At 24.0% G+C, this 14,461-nt stretch overlaps 1 protein-coding gene across 6 annotated transcripts in view; it reads left to right on the top strand.

The window, feature by feature from the left end:
* Positions 1 to 14,461, top strand: part of LOC129615297 (protein abrupt) — a 234,415-nt gene that overhangs the window by 33,544 nt on the left and 186,410 nt on the right. For all 6 annotated transcript variants that reach the window (XM_055530430.1, XM_055530426.1, XM_055530427.1 and 3 more), the window contains exon 3: positions 1,016 to 1,133. The gene's annotated coding sequence lies outside the window, so the exon portion shown is untranslated. The remainder of the gene's footprint in view (positions 1 to 1,015; positions 1,134 to 14,461) is intronic.

Raw genomic sequence — 14,461 nt, 5'->3', positions numbered from 1 at the left:
TAAAAATCTATAGTAATAAGGTCAAATGGCCTAAATCAGAATTAATAATTTCGAATTAATTAATTTTGAATTAAATTTATTGTTGTTTCAGAGAAAAAAAAATAGCAGATTCTCAAAACTAACTTCAAGTTTAGACTAAGATTGTAATAATAGAAGATTGTTCAAATCAAAAGCATTTTTTTTTCGAAATTAAACTGCATTCGAAGATATTTTTCGTCCACTTCAATACATGAGTAGCTTAAAATAAGATAAATTAAACGAAATTTTCTAAAATTTTATATTAGAAGTTAAGATAAAAGTTGAGACATTAGTAAGAACGCAGAACGGATTCATGGAATAAATCAAAATATGGAAAAATTACAATAAAATTCAAGTTTTAGAAACAACATAATACAGAAGCTAGTGTAATACAAGTTTTTCTAAGAAGAACTTAGGAAATTTTGTTTCTATACCACTGAAATTGCATATTTCTTTTTTTTTGGAATTCTTTAATTCTTTTCCGCAATGCAATAGCTAATTATGACTAAAAATTTAAATCTCTTATATATGTATATAGTCAAAAAAAGCCAATAATTTTTACGTAAATCAAAACAAAATTTAATGCATTCAATTTGGATTTAATTTCGAATTTCATTTATTTTGTGATTTTTAATTTAATTTCGTAGTCTTATTGAATAAACCTGTGTATAATGTCAAAAATATCCAATAATTATCTGATCTATCGGTATATAAACTAAGGCATTATCCATTTTAAATGCTGTAGTTGCTTTAACTTCATTATACAAGTGAATTGTCAGAAAATACGACTCTCATCTTCATCACGCTGATGCAGTTCTTATGAATAAAAATTTTTTTATATTTAAACTTTTAATATTTCTTAAGAGTTGCTATAATAGCTAACTTTTTATTATAAAAAAAAAATTATTTTAATATATGCAAAATTTTCTTCGTTTTGCCTAAAAATATGTTAGAAAAATTAATGCTTCAATTTAATTTTATTTTTTTTTTTTTGCAGTCATTCAAAATATGCTATATCAACTTAAAACTTGTCGAAATTCAACTATAATCTGATAAATTTTTAGATTTATAAAATAATCTAAAAGAAAAGGAAGTTTTCAAACTAAACATTTGTGGTAAGTTTTAAGAAACTGAAATCATATATAGTGCTTACATGCCAATCAACTAATGTTAAGAACTAAATTAAATACCTATAATCCGATTAAAAAATACATTAATTTAAATATTTATTTTAAGTTTGTATTTTGAAATAAAATGAGTCAAGGGAATATTAATAAGTCAAGGGTGCTCCGTAATTGTATTTGGGACAATAATTCAATAACTACTCCATAATTAATGTTTAAAATAACTATAGAAAATTTTTATTCAGAAAAATTTTAAAGATTCTTCTTGTCTCTCCCTTTCTGCAATCTTTTATTAGCCATATTCAATCCTTTTTCTCAGTTTGTATTTTTGATATTGTACCTTAAAGTTACAGCACATGATTGCTTTTTGAGTTCGCTTTTGAACCAATTATGTTCAATGTGCAACTGTAAAAATTTATGAAAATGTTAATGTACATACACAGTAATAATTAACAATTTTAAAATCTTGAAAAAATGCTTAAATTTAATTTTCAAATAAATTTTAAATGATGAGTAAGCGTGTCTGAACAGAACGGATTTCAACCTAATTTAAAAATTTTTAGCTAAATATTATTTGACGCTATCATTTCGTTAATATAACTGCATCTCTACATTTTATGCAACCATTTCCGAATTGATTTCCGCTTATAAAAATTTCATTCTATTCTAATTATTTTTATTGAATATTATATTGAATTTCCTACAAATTTTATTGATTTTATTTAACTGAATCAATAATTTTCTTGTCATTTTACGGATTTCTGAATTAACAAAAATATGTTCATATATATATACATACATGCATACATATATAGTTAAGAAAAGATAAATACGGAATAACATTATTGAATTTAACAACAGACATGCCATACTCGATTTAAAAGAGCTCAAATCGTTTATCAACCCTAATTTAATTTTTTCCTATATATTCGCCATAATATTTTTTTTTTTATTAATTTCTTTTTCAAGTGTTATTACTATAAATATAAACTTCTCATAATGTACAAACATATGTACGAGGAATAATTCTAAGAAATACAAACTGATGACGAATATTGTATTTATATTTCTGTAAGTAATATACAAAAATATAAGAGAGAAAAGCAGAAAAATTGAAAAAAAAAAAACATAAAATACGTAAATTTTAATCCGACATATGATTATTATTATTGCATTTTATTGCATACTTTCTTCATTTCCCTCTCCTCAAAAAAACGTGTACATATACACTTAATACCGCTATAATATCGTAAACAAATTTAACTCCTTTCTCTACAGAATATAAGTATCTCTATACACAATTTACTATGAAGGTACTTATACACTTATTCAAATGTACTAAAATTTAAAATTCTTGTCTAGTAAAGTACTCTTGTATGTAGTTAAATATTAATCTAATTGTTACGCAGTCGCATAATTTTTCATATCTCACATATTTACTTATTTATAATACATAACTTGAATCACCTTCTCTTTCTCTCTTTCTCTTTTCTTCTTTTCTCTTTCTTTGTTTTTGTTCTTTTTTATATTAACTTGCACTCAATTCCTATATAATATAATAAAATCCTCTTCAAAATTTTCTCCTTATACTCATGTCAAATGCAATTACACCAACAACAAAAACAGTAGTAGTAGCAGCAGCAGCAATAATAGCAACAACAATAATAAGAAAATTTCAATAAAAAATTAAAAAACGGCACAAAATAAAAGAAAAGAAAAATTGCATTCATAAAAAGTGCAACATTCCAAACATAGAAGAAAAAAACACGTGTTTAACATACAAAACAATATCAAAAATTCAGAAAAATTGAAGATAAAAATGAAAAACAACAACAATGAATAAGAACGGCATGACACCATAATAATAACAAAAACAACAAATAACAGAAAAGCGAACCATTCAGAGTAAAAAAAAAACGAATAAAATAAAAAAGTATTATAAAACCCAAACGATGAAAGAAAAATTCGTTGCCAGAATAAAAACAAGAATATAAGAAAAAAAATTTACTTTTAGAACTTTAATATCTACAGTCTTCATATACAAACACACATAGATACGAGTATATAATATATATGTAGATTTACTTGTATGAACACCATGTGCAGATATGAAACTTACATTTTATATAATATTCAAAGTTGGAAAAATTCGCTATAAATTCGTACAAATTTTCAAACACACACCCATGTATGTTATATACGGGAATGCCGTTAAGAGAATCACGATATTGTAGATGGTTTTCTCATATAAATTCGAATAGGATATGAAAATGGAATGAAGAGAAAAAATCATATACATACGAATGTACATAAAGGAATTTTGTTTTCATAATTGGAAATTATGTAGGTACAAAGTAAAAGTATATTTAATTTTATTGAATGTATAAAATTGGCATAATCACAAAATAACTAACTATTCTGAGATTCCGGGGCAAAAAATACATATCTTATTATTGATAATAATAAATCTGCAAGAATAATGCTTGCTATCTATATGAATATGCAATAATTTATTTAAATTTTAAAATTCCTATAACTAATTATTTGAAACTTATCTAAATTACTCATAAATGTTATTACTAACTGTTAAAACAATTGCGAAATTTGTCATTACAACACTCACTTGTAGCAAACAAACAAACTTTTCTAATTAAAATGTCAGGTTACAGGAAAATGAGTCCAATCTGAAAATTCTATTTGTTATTTGTGCATTATAAGATAGTTGTCCCCTTGTCATGCATATTATCAGTAAAATCCTGATGATTTTTATCGTTTTCGTTATAAAAATTCTGACATCATAGATTTGACATTTAGATAATATACATAAATGTATACAAATTCAGATTTTGGAATCAAGATTGGTATTTCAAGGATCGTGAAATGTCTTTTAAAATTTTCAGAAATGTGGTTGGTAATTCAATAGAGCAAATGTTTACTCCTTTGAAAGACATTTTGGAATTTATATGAAAGAGTTCGGAAGGTTCTAGTATAAAGTATTGCGTAGAGCTTCAAGTAGGCATCATATGTATTTATCTAATACGTAAGACACTTCTCTAAGGAACACTTCTCTAAGGAATCATACCACCATATAAATAATGGGAATATCGCTTTGTAATTAACAGTTTAATATCGGAATTAAATCATTTTTTTATAAACAATGATGACTTTCTTTTTACGTATATGTATATATTTTTGGAAAAAAAGAATAAATTTTTTATATAACTAAGATTAAAACTTCGCGCATTTTCTATTTTATTTTGTAAAAATTTCCAATCAATTTCCAATAATTTCGAATATCAAAAAATATTATTAAGGCGACGTACTCTGTACCATTATTTAATCAATGTAAAAATTCATTGTATGTATGTATGTACGTAATAAAAAAAAAATTTTATGTATAAGTATTTGTCCTATTTTGACTCTCTTTAAATTAAAAAAATAAAGAGGAAAAATTATGAAAAAAAATTCTCATAAACGGCAGCAACACAATTTTTACACTTTTGCTCTTGAAAATTTTACAAACAACCAAACATAATAGTACAAAAAAACATATTTTTTCCACTTGCAACGATGCTAATTTTTTTTTTTTCAAAATATTGCTGCTCTTTTTTTGTTTATTTGAACGTAGAGGTAAAAGTTCGAACGTCGCGATAACAAAACAAAAAAATAATGCTTTTTTTTACCACGTGGAAAACTCATACCAACCAAAAAAAAAAATAAAAAAAAATAACAAAAAAATTTAAAAATTTTCAATGTTACCTTTTGGTAGATTCTGCTGATGATGAAATAAAATCTCTGATACTCAATTCAGATTTTTTATATCTATACGAGTATATAGATACATACATATTACATAAACACATACAAATATTATACAAGCATACATACACACATATACTAACAAAATATATATATATATAAACTTTCAAATATTTCGTTTTGAGAGTATAAACCGAAATATTTGAATGAAAGATTCAAGAAAAGACGGGAAAGAATTCGCTATAAGGAAAAATACATACAAAACAACAAGAAAAAAAAAACTGAAAAAAGAAAAATTCAAAACAAGAAAATCAAAATAAAAAAAAAAAAGAGAAAATGAAAATTTTTCACGGCAAGACAGAATTTCGCGACGTCTTTTGTAGCGGTCGCCGCGTGCCAAGATAATCACTGTATCAAAAACAAGAAAAAACAAAAACAACAGAAAATTAAGAAAAAGTAAACAAGAATGGAAAAAACTTAATTTTTTTACGCGATTTGTTGACTGTTCTTTTTGTATTTTTGTTTTTCTTATACTTCATCTCCTTTCTTCATATTACACCATCTTTTTAGCATTTTTACATCATCATTTTTCATATCAATATCATTGTAATCATTTTATCGTCATCACAACATTAAAAAAAAAAAGAAAGGAGATGTGAAAAATTTCGTTTTTCTTATGGTTTTCCTTCCGGTTTTTTGTTTTCTTTTTTTTTTCTACTTTTTATTTATTTTTGTTTATATACGCGCCTTAAGGCTGTTTATTTTTCGTTTTTTTTTTGGCACAAATGGCAAAATTTTTGGTTTTACTACCTTTTTTTTTATTCTATGCATTTAGGATTTTTTTTTATATATAGAGAACAATATAAAAAACAAAGGGGTAAATAATTTATGTACGTGGGAATTTTTTCATGAGAAAATTTTCATAACGTGTAAATAAATTAAGTAGGGATCTGAGCAAATAGCAAAATATTTTATAAATAATAATTGTATACCTAGGTAATTAATGGAAAATTGTTTAATTGAATATTTTCAATTATTGTTCTGTAAAATAATTTTAATAGTTTGTATAATATAGTGAAAAAATATTATAACAAAATTATTTTTTATTGAGTTCACAATGGAGAGCATGAAAATTATAACTTAATATTTTAAAATACTGTAGTATCTGTGTTTAAGGAAGAAGACTATCTAATCTTTTATTAATAATATTTTTTTGAATGAATTTGGTTGAAAACTTAATATGGAATTCATATGTAATGATTAGAATCAAATGACAGCTATTATAACTAATATAAATGCAATTTCTGAAAAATAAACCTTTTGAAATTTTTTATTCACACGGGTGATGATATGAAAAAACAAACTTCTAACAGCAAAACTGATTTTAACTTTTAATATTTAGGAACTTTGTATTTAGAAAATTTAAAAATTTCTTAAAGATGAACAACATATTTAACTTGATTCTACAAGAGAAATGTATAGTCGCCGATTTCCATTAGTATAATTTTAAATTAAATTATCAAACTCTACTAATTCCTTTAAAAATTAAAAATCTACTTAATGCAAATTTATACCATTACGTTATTCATCTGGAATAATTATGAAAATATAATTTATATAAATTTCAAATTTAAATGGTAACTGAGATTCTAGACACCGATTTCACCAATTTCACAAATTCGATTTTAGTCGATTTATAAATTATGTAATTTTCAGCTAAAATCAATTAAGATTCGCGACTACATCTTTATAGTCAATCATTTTCACCTTATCACACCTTCCATTTTATATATACCTTTAAATTTCAATTACTTTATTGATTAATGAACCAATAAATATTATCGACTAATAACACTCATTAAAAACTTAAATTATTCGATACACCGCATATTCGATACTCTATAAAAATAGAAGAGAGTGAATATGCGGTAGGAAAATAAAAGATAAATTGAAGACATAGAAAAGAGTACAAAACAGAATCTATAGAAGGAGAGTCACAGATTTTCATTCTTAGCCTCTACAGAAAACTTCACGATTACATGATTATCAATTTCACATTAGATTCTTCATCCCTATAAATTTTTTAAACAAATTTGACTTTTTTCTTTAAAGTCCTTAAAGTAGACTCCCCTTAAAGTAATAGAAATTGTTCTTCGATTTTCAATGCAGTTAACATCTAATAAAAAAAAAACTATCTATGTATTTATATTGTAGTACAAAACACGGTAGTTTATTTAAATTTTTTTATTCATATTAGCATTGCACAATAAAATTCATAAAAAAAAATGCAGAATAATTTTATTTGTAAACATGGTGTACTTGTACACTTTGGATAATCGAAATAAAATGAAAAATAATTCAATGAAAAAAGAACGACAACACGCGAATTTTTTTATGACTTTTTTTTTAAAAAAAAAGAGTAAGTACGTGCAAATGTGTGTGCATGAAAAAGTACAGAAGGAAAAACGAAACAATTACAAACGAGAATGAGAGAGGAAAAGAAAGAAGAAAAAAAAAACTCAGTTGACGATTTTCTTTTTCTGAAATGAAAAAAAAAAATTATTTTTCTTCTGACTTTACGCCCTTTATATATAAGGAGAACGACAAACAAGGGTTTAAGAACAAAAAAAAAAAAGTCAAAGTGCATTGATGGGAAGGAAGAGGAAAAAAAAAAAAACGAAAAAGAGTAAGGAAATTGCAGTAAATATACAAATAACTGGGAATTTCCTTAAAATGTCAATGTGTATGTTTTTTTTTTGTTGTTTTTTCATTTTCTTTTTGTTTATTAATATTTGAATGTTTTAATTTGTTTGACTTGGGTGCTGACGACATGAATTTCTCAATGTTTTTCGTATTTCCTATAAACAATAACGTAATCAAATTGACAATTTGATTATTGTAATATGCACGTAAAGTGTACTCATGGGTATAGGTTGTTTATCATACTATTTTATTGAAACTTTTATTAAATGGATTTTGTTAGAGGAATGGAGAAAATCCTAAAAATTCAGGATACACTTATGATATTTTTAAATATTAATAATTAATTACATTTCTTCGTTAATTAAGTGTATATTATTTTGTAGTTAAGTGTATATTATTGTATAGTTTAAAAAAATTTCAGCTGAAATTTTCACAAATTTAATTACTCAATTAAGACAAATAATTTTTTTTCTCAAAAATTTTCAAAGTCTGTTTATTACTACCTAAAAAAAATAAATAAATTCCAATTTAAAATAAAAAAATATATGGAGATCTTGTAAAGAAACCTTAAAAATAAATATACAAAACAAAATTCAACAAAATCTGCTAACAATTGCTTGATGTTAAATTAAATTGTTAAAATCTACTTCTATATAAGCAAACAATTTACTGCCCTTCGACTAAAATATGTGCACAATTGAAATTTTTTTAAAAATAGTGAAATTTAATGAAATCACAAAACTTCCCTTATTGTATACAAAGCAGTCGAAAATAAAAAATCGGCAGTCGTTTAAAAGTATTGAATTAAGAGCGAATTTACAACATATTTATATGAACTATACAAATAAACCTTTTGTATCATAATCTCATATTTTCTTATATTACCGACATAAATATGTCAAAAATTACAGACATAAATCTGACATGTTATAATATGTCCAGTCAAATACATATAAGTTTAAAAAAACAAAATGGCCGTCAAAATTTACGGGTTGCAGGAGTTTTGAAATTTTAGCAGCTTTCAGATTCTATTCAAAATAGTTCATTTCGTTTGAGAAAAATTTTTTCCCATCTCCATCCCCTCCCAAGTTGTCAACTCTTGAAATTTGTAAAATTTGAATTTTAGGTACCTTATATATCCGAAACCTCAAGCTTCTTCAAATTTCCATAAACACAGAAGGTCATCGGTAAATTCCATGCCATTAAAAAATATAATTATTTTTCTTTACTCACGCAATCAACCTTTAAATTTGAACACTATGTTAACCTCTCTTTAAATTTATTTTTGCTTTATTTCAAAGGCTGCATAAATCGTTCATCCGAAACGTATGCAATCAAATATGAAAGTAATTCAAATAGTGAAGTAGATATACATCGATTGTTTTTAAGCCGTATCCGTACAAACCGTAGGTTTGACCCAACTTTATTTAGAATTAATTTTAAATTTTGTTTCTCCAACAAATAAGCGCGCATATCTTGAATCACTTTATATCTATTGATCTAGCAAAAAACAGTGCGTATCTTCTAGAAAATTCCTATTGTTTCTATGTTCAACTATATGCTAATTTTCTCTTACAAGTTTCACTATCTTTAATATAATTTATTCAATAATTCCATAATAAAAACAATTGTGTAAATTTCTTTATTTGAGGCACAATTTAACTTATGTGTAAAGACTCTTTTTCTTATATTAATAAAAAAAAAATTTTATTTAATTTCATATTTTTCTTTTTGGATATTATTTTACAAGTACATGGTTTGAAATTAATTTATTCTTGTGTATTTAATTTAATTATAATAAAAATGTACAGAATATTTTTTATTTATTTTGATTTATGATACTTTTTATTAACTATACTTATTACCTTGAAAAATATTAAGTAAAAAATAAGTAATTTTTATGATTTTATGTTTAATTTGCGTTTCAACTACCAATTTAAATTATTTTTCACTTTATTTTTTTTTTTTGTTTTTGGGTACCTTAACAATATAAATTAACTAGGCCATTAAAACTAATAAAATTTTTGAAATTATTACACTTACTTTTTGAAAAGTGTAAAACAATTTCACCAAATATGTATGCATGTATGTATATAAAAAAAAAATTCAAATTACCCACTTGAAATACGAGTATACGTGATTTTTGTATAATTATTTGGGAAGTAGGTGAATAAAAAGCCGAAACATAATTAGAGAAGAAAATAATGAGAAAATCAAAAGCAAAATGTGAATGTTTGCTTCATACCACCCAAACAATTTTGAATAAAAACTTAAACTCAATAAAAAAAAAAAATTGCTTTTCCTGTACTCTTCTTGTTTATTAAATTAGTTAAGTAATCCTGACATCTTTCTTTCTTTTTCAAAAATATAGAAGAGGAAATAAACAGGTGTAAAATTCAAACAATGTACTTAAAATCATTTCCATTTTCTCTTTGTCCATAACTATATTTCTATGTACATAAAGACAGAGCATCGTATAATCTTAAAACACTAAGAAAAAGTTGAGATCAAATCAAAAAAAAAAAGAAAAATAAAATGACTTCCCCATTATATAATGACGTGGTGAACTCATAAACAAAGTATAGAAAATAAGAAAATGAAATAAATTTAAAGGAAAAATTTTTATTACTTTCGCGATTCTAGCTAGGATCCTCTCAACAACATTGTAATTATATCTATATGTAATATATATATATAAATATCAGTAAATAAACTTTTTATTACAACAGTATTACCTGTTACAATTTATATATATATATATATATCTATAGGGGTACAAAGTGTAATTATGCTTAAAGAACAATAAGAAAAATAAACATTATTTACTACTCGTGTTTTAAGCATGAAAATGCAGTTTCTTAGAAATTATTATACAATTTTCACGTTCCGAAATTTTATATTCTTTTCTATATTATATTTTTTATGTTCCAAAGCCAAAGAGAATGAAATGAAAGAATAAGAGCACGAGACGAGGAATTAAAAATGAATAACTTTCTTTCTTATTGCTTCTTTACATAATTAATAATATTTGGTTGATTGTAAGACAATATTAGTATAATAAAATTTGTTGATGTGCAAGTATTTTTATTACTTTAACTAATTTTAGATGCTAATTGTACATGATATTGTATATAGGTACTTAAAAACTTTGGTACTCTATTTAGTCAAATTATACTTATATAAAAGGCGATAAATAATTCGAGTTTTCTTTTTATAAATTTGATTAACAAACGAAATAAATAATACTTAAGATAAAAGAATATTTGATCTTATTTGTGTTGTACTTAAAATTGGTCTAATTCTAAAGTTTATTCAGTAATACATTTTTATTAATATAACCAAAAAGAATAGGTCTTCATTTGGCTGGCAAACATCACAGTTAAAATACCTGAGAAGTGGCCTGAATCAACGAAATACATTCTCTCAAATATATTTCGACGAAATGGTTCATGTCCCAGGAAATGCATATATTGCTGCTGTACGACAAATTCTCATGGGAGTAAAAAGAAAAATCACGTATAAATCCCTTGCAAGGGAATCCTGTTGCGGCTTAGAAAATTTTGTTAAACTAAAATTTTCGTTCATACTTTTCTCCATAACTTAATAAACCAAAAGAAATTTTTTTTTTCTCAAATAAAAAAAACAATTCCGGCATTGCCAGTTCTAAAATGCTCGAAAATTTCTAAATTCTTAAGACATTCACGTTTAATAGCTTTTTCGTCTTTTCAAAATTAACCGCTCTTGCAAGGATTTTAACTTGACGTTCTTTCCGGTAATAATAGGTTTTTCACATCTCCCAGGAACTTTGACAGGTCCGTATATGTAACAAAAGTAAAACTAAAAATTACATGAATAAAAATAACAACGAATTTTTTTTCAAATATTTGTAAAAATAAAAGAAAATCTTCAAAAAATTTTGTTTCCAGTTTTTTTTCATCTCAAAATATTACACAAAAATTTTATTAACGTGTTGTCTGAGTTATAATATAAATTATACGATGTCATACATTCCTATATTTACATACAAACATATAGAAATACAATGACGTCTCTATGGTATAAAAAAAAAATTTAAGCTGTTACAATTTTTAATTAGGAAGCTTAATTACGGTCATTGTTGTGAACACACATTTTTATATCATTGTTTACATATTTATATTTTTACTTGTTTTTTTTCTCATATAAATAATTTTAAAATTTGTATACATAGCCATGGTATATTTCGGTATATCATATATACATAGGTACATAATACACGATCATACTCCTGTGTTATACATTTTTTCCCCTATATATTAATCTATCTATCTTTTTTCATCATATTTTTCTGTTATACTTTTATCTTATTCTTTATAATCTAACACCATTCCGTTATTGAAAGTGTAATTGCATTGTTTTTTTTCTAAATATTTCTATGTATATATGTATGTACACATAGTAAATAAACTAATTAAGAAAACACGCGCATTCAATTCTTAAAAGAAATCTAAAATTTTTTAAGTGTAATAATATCAGAGTTATTGTTATACATATTTTAATGTATATAAAGAATGACAGTAAAATACAAAGAATAAAAAAAAAACTTAAAATCAACAAAATTTCAGGTTTATGAAAATAAAATCGAGTATATGAGACCGACCAGATATAATGATTTGGTTATACCTTGAAATAAAAGCATTGAAGAATGTGATAATTATTATACTATTTATTATATTAGTTTTAAAATATAAAAATATTTCTAATAATAAAATAACAAAGAAAAAAGAAATTAAATTAAAATATTTTATGATTTTCTGTTATTGACCTACACGTATAGGTGTAAATTTAAGTTTTTTATTTTGAAGATTCAATCAATAACAATTTTAATTGAATCACATTGCATTATACCTGATCCACATTCTTTCCATTAAATTTCAAGATATTTTGTTTGTTTTATCGAATTATGAATGTATAAATAAATAGATATACCTATAAAATACTTGATTTTCGAAAAATTGTGATAATTTTAAAAAAAAGGGCTGCCAAACAAATGCATTTTAAAAATATTTTACGGCATTTGTATGCCATACACAGTAGTAGTTTCACTTATACTTCAAATTCAACATTGCCTAAATATATGCTCTTTTTACTGTTATAAGGTTCTATACTACTAACCCCCCACATTAAAACTGAAACTGTGTGTTTAGAATTCAAAAATATTTTATTTATATACTTTTCCATTCCTTTATCTTAGATTGACAACAATGTCCCCTAACGCTAAATTTTCAAAAAATTAAAACACGAGACTGAAAATTTAAAAAAAGTCATCTATATGCATTTCTTATTTAATGCCTGTTAGAGCTTCGAAAGGTTTAAATTTAAATTTATATTGAATTGAATTATTTATATCTCATTTACAATATTAGTAATCTTAAAATTAACTGTGAACTGTATAGCTCTTATAATTTAATGTTTTTATTCATTTAATTCATCATTTTTATTAATCAAATCAATAAATTCTCGGGAAAGAACTCTTACTATATGAGAAATTTTTACGCAAAATTATAGCTACAATATCATTGAGATACAAACATAAAAATAAAGTAAATCAAATATTTAATTATTTCCAAATATTTGAAAGTGTCTTCCTTCCCGTTCTTCTTCTCCTTAATTCTTACGAAAAAATTGAAATTTTTTAGTTCTTCAAATAAAAATTCATAAAATTCATAAAATTAATAAAAATCCAAAAAAATTATAATTTTTCATTCTCCATAACTTTTATTCATTTTTATTATTTGTTTTCTCTCTGTCTTTTCTTTTCTTTTCGTGTTAAATGTGTCAAATTTATTTTCATCGCTAAACCATCAAATAAAATTCAAATTTATTCTTTAAATGAACAACAACAATAACACAAAACTGAAAACTACTCCTGATGAAATTGAAACTAAAATAAGTCAAACACAAAAAAAATTATATTTTCTCTCTACATTTTGTACTTGAAAAATACTGAAAAAAAAATTAATAAAAACTGAAGACAAAAACAAAAAAACGGAATTTTCCGAGTTCAAAATGGGAAAATGAAATCAGTTAAAAAAAAAATTAATAATTTTTGTTTTTTTTTTCTTTTGTATTTTTTAAATGTTCCCATCAAGAAATTTATAGACATCAGTAATAACAGTAGAGAGCATCAGTCTAAATATCCGTTTAGATTTATTTTAATGTTATACTATTATCCTTTACATAATAAAACAAAAAAAAAAAAACAAAAGTCTTGCAAATTATTTAACTAAATGTAAATGGCATTGAGGAGAGAAAAAGGGGAGCCGTACAGAAAAAGGCAAATTTAGGGTGAGAAGAACAACCAGAAGAAAAAAATGGAGATAGAAAAGTTAAAAACAAATAAAATATAAAAAATAAAAATGTCTGTTATTGTTACAATTTCAAGTTATTTGTAATATTTCCTGTTTTATTTCAAAATATTTTTTTTATATATATAGTATATCTTTCTCTTTTACTCTTTATTGCAAAATACTATCATCATATTTATATTGTATTCTTTATTTTCATTCTCGCCTTTTGACATACGTCTTTCTCTCCCATCCTCCTTAAAAGCAAAGCAACAAAAAAAAAAAATAGCTTCAACAAAAAAAATTACTTCTCCCGTAAGAATTTTTTTTATTATTATTTTGTTTTTCCTTTTTTTTTTTTTGCATGAATTCCTCAAACATTTTTCAACACTTCATAAATGGTAATCTCGACAATGGGTATTATAATGGGTATATTTTAAATATATACATAAATACATACATATACACATAATATAAAGTGGTTTATTTATAATGTCTGCTCTGTCTGTTCTCATATTAAAGGTGGTCAGA

Source organism: Condylostylus longicornis, unplaced genomic scaffold (assembly GCF_029603195.1).
Source record: "Condylostylus longicornis isolate FDR11 unplaced genomic scaffold, ASM2960319v2 ptg000135l, whole genome shotgun sequence".
In the NCBI taxonomy this organism is placed as follows: Eukaryota; Metazoa; Arthropoda; class Insecta; order Diptera; family Dolichopodidae; genus Condylostylus; species Condylostylus longicornis.
This window is presented reverse-complemented; position numbering and strand designations above follow the sequence as displayed.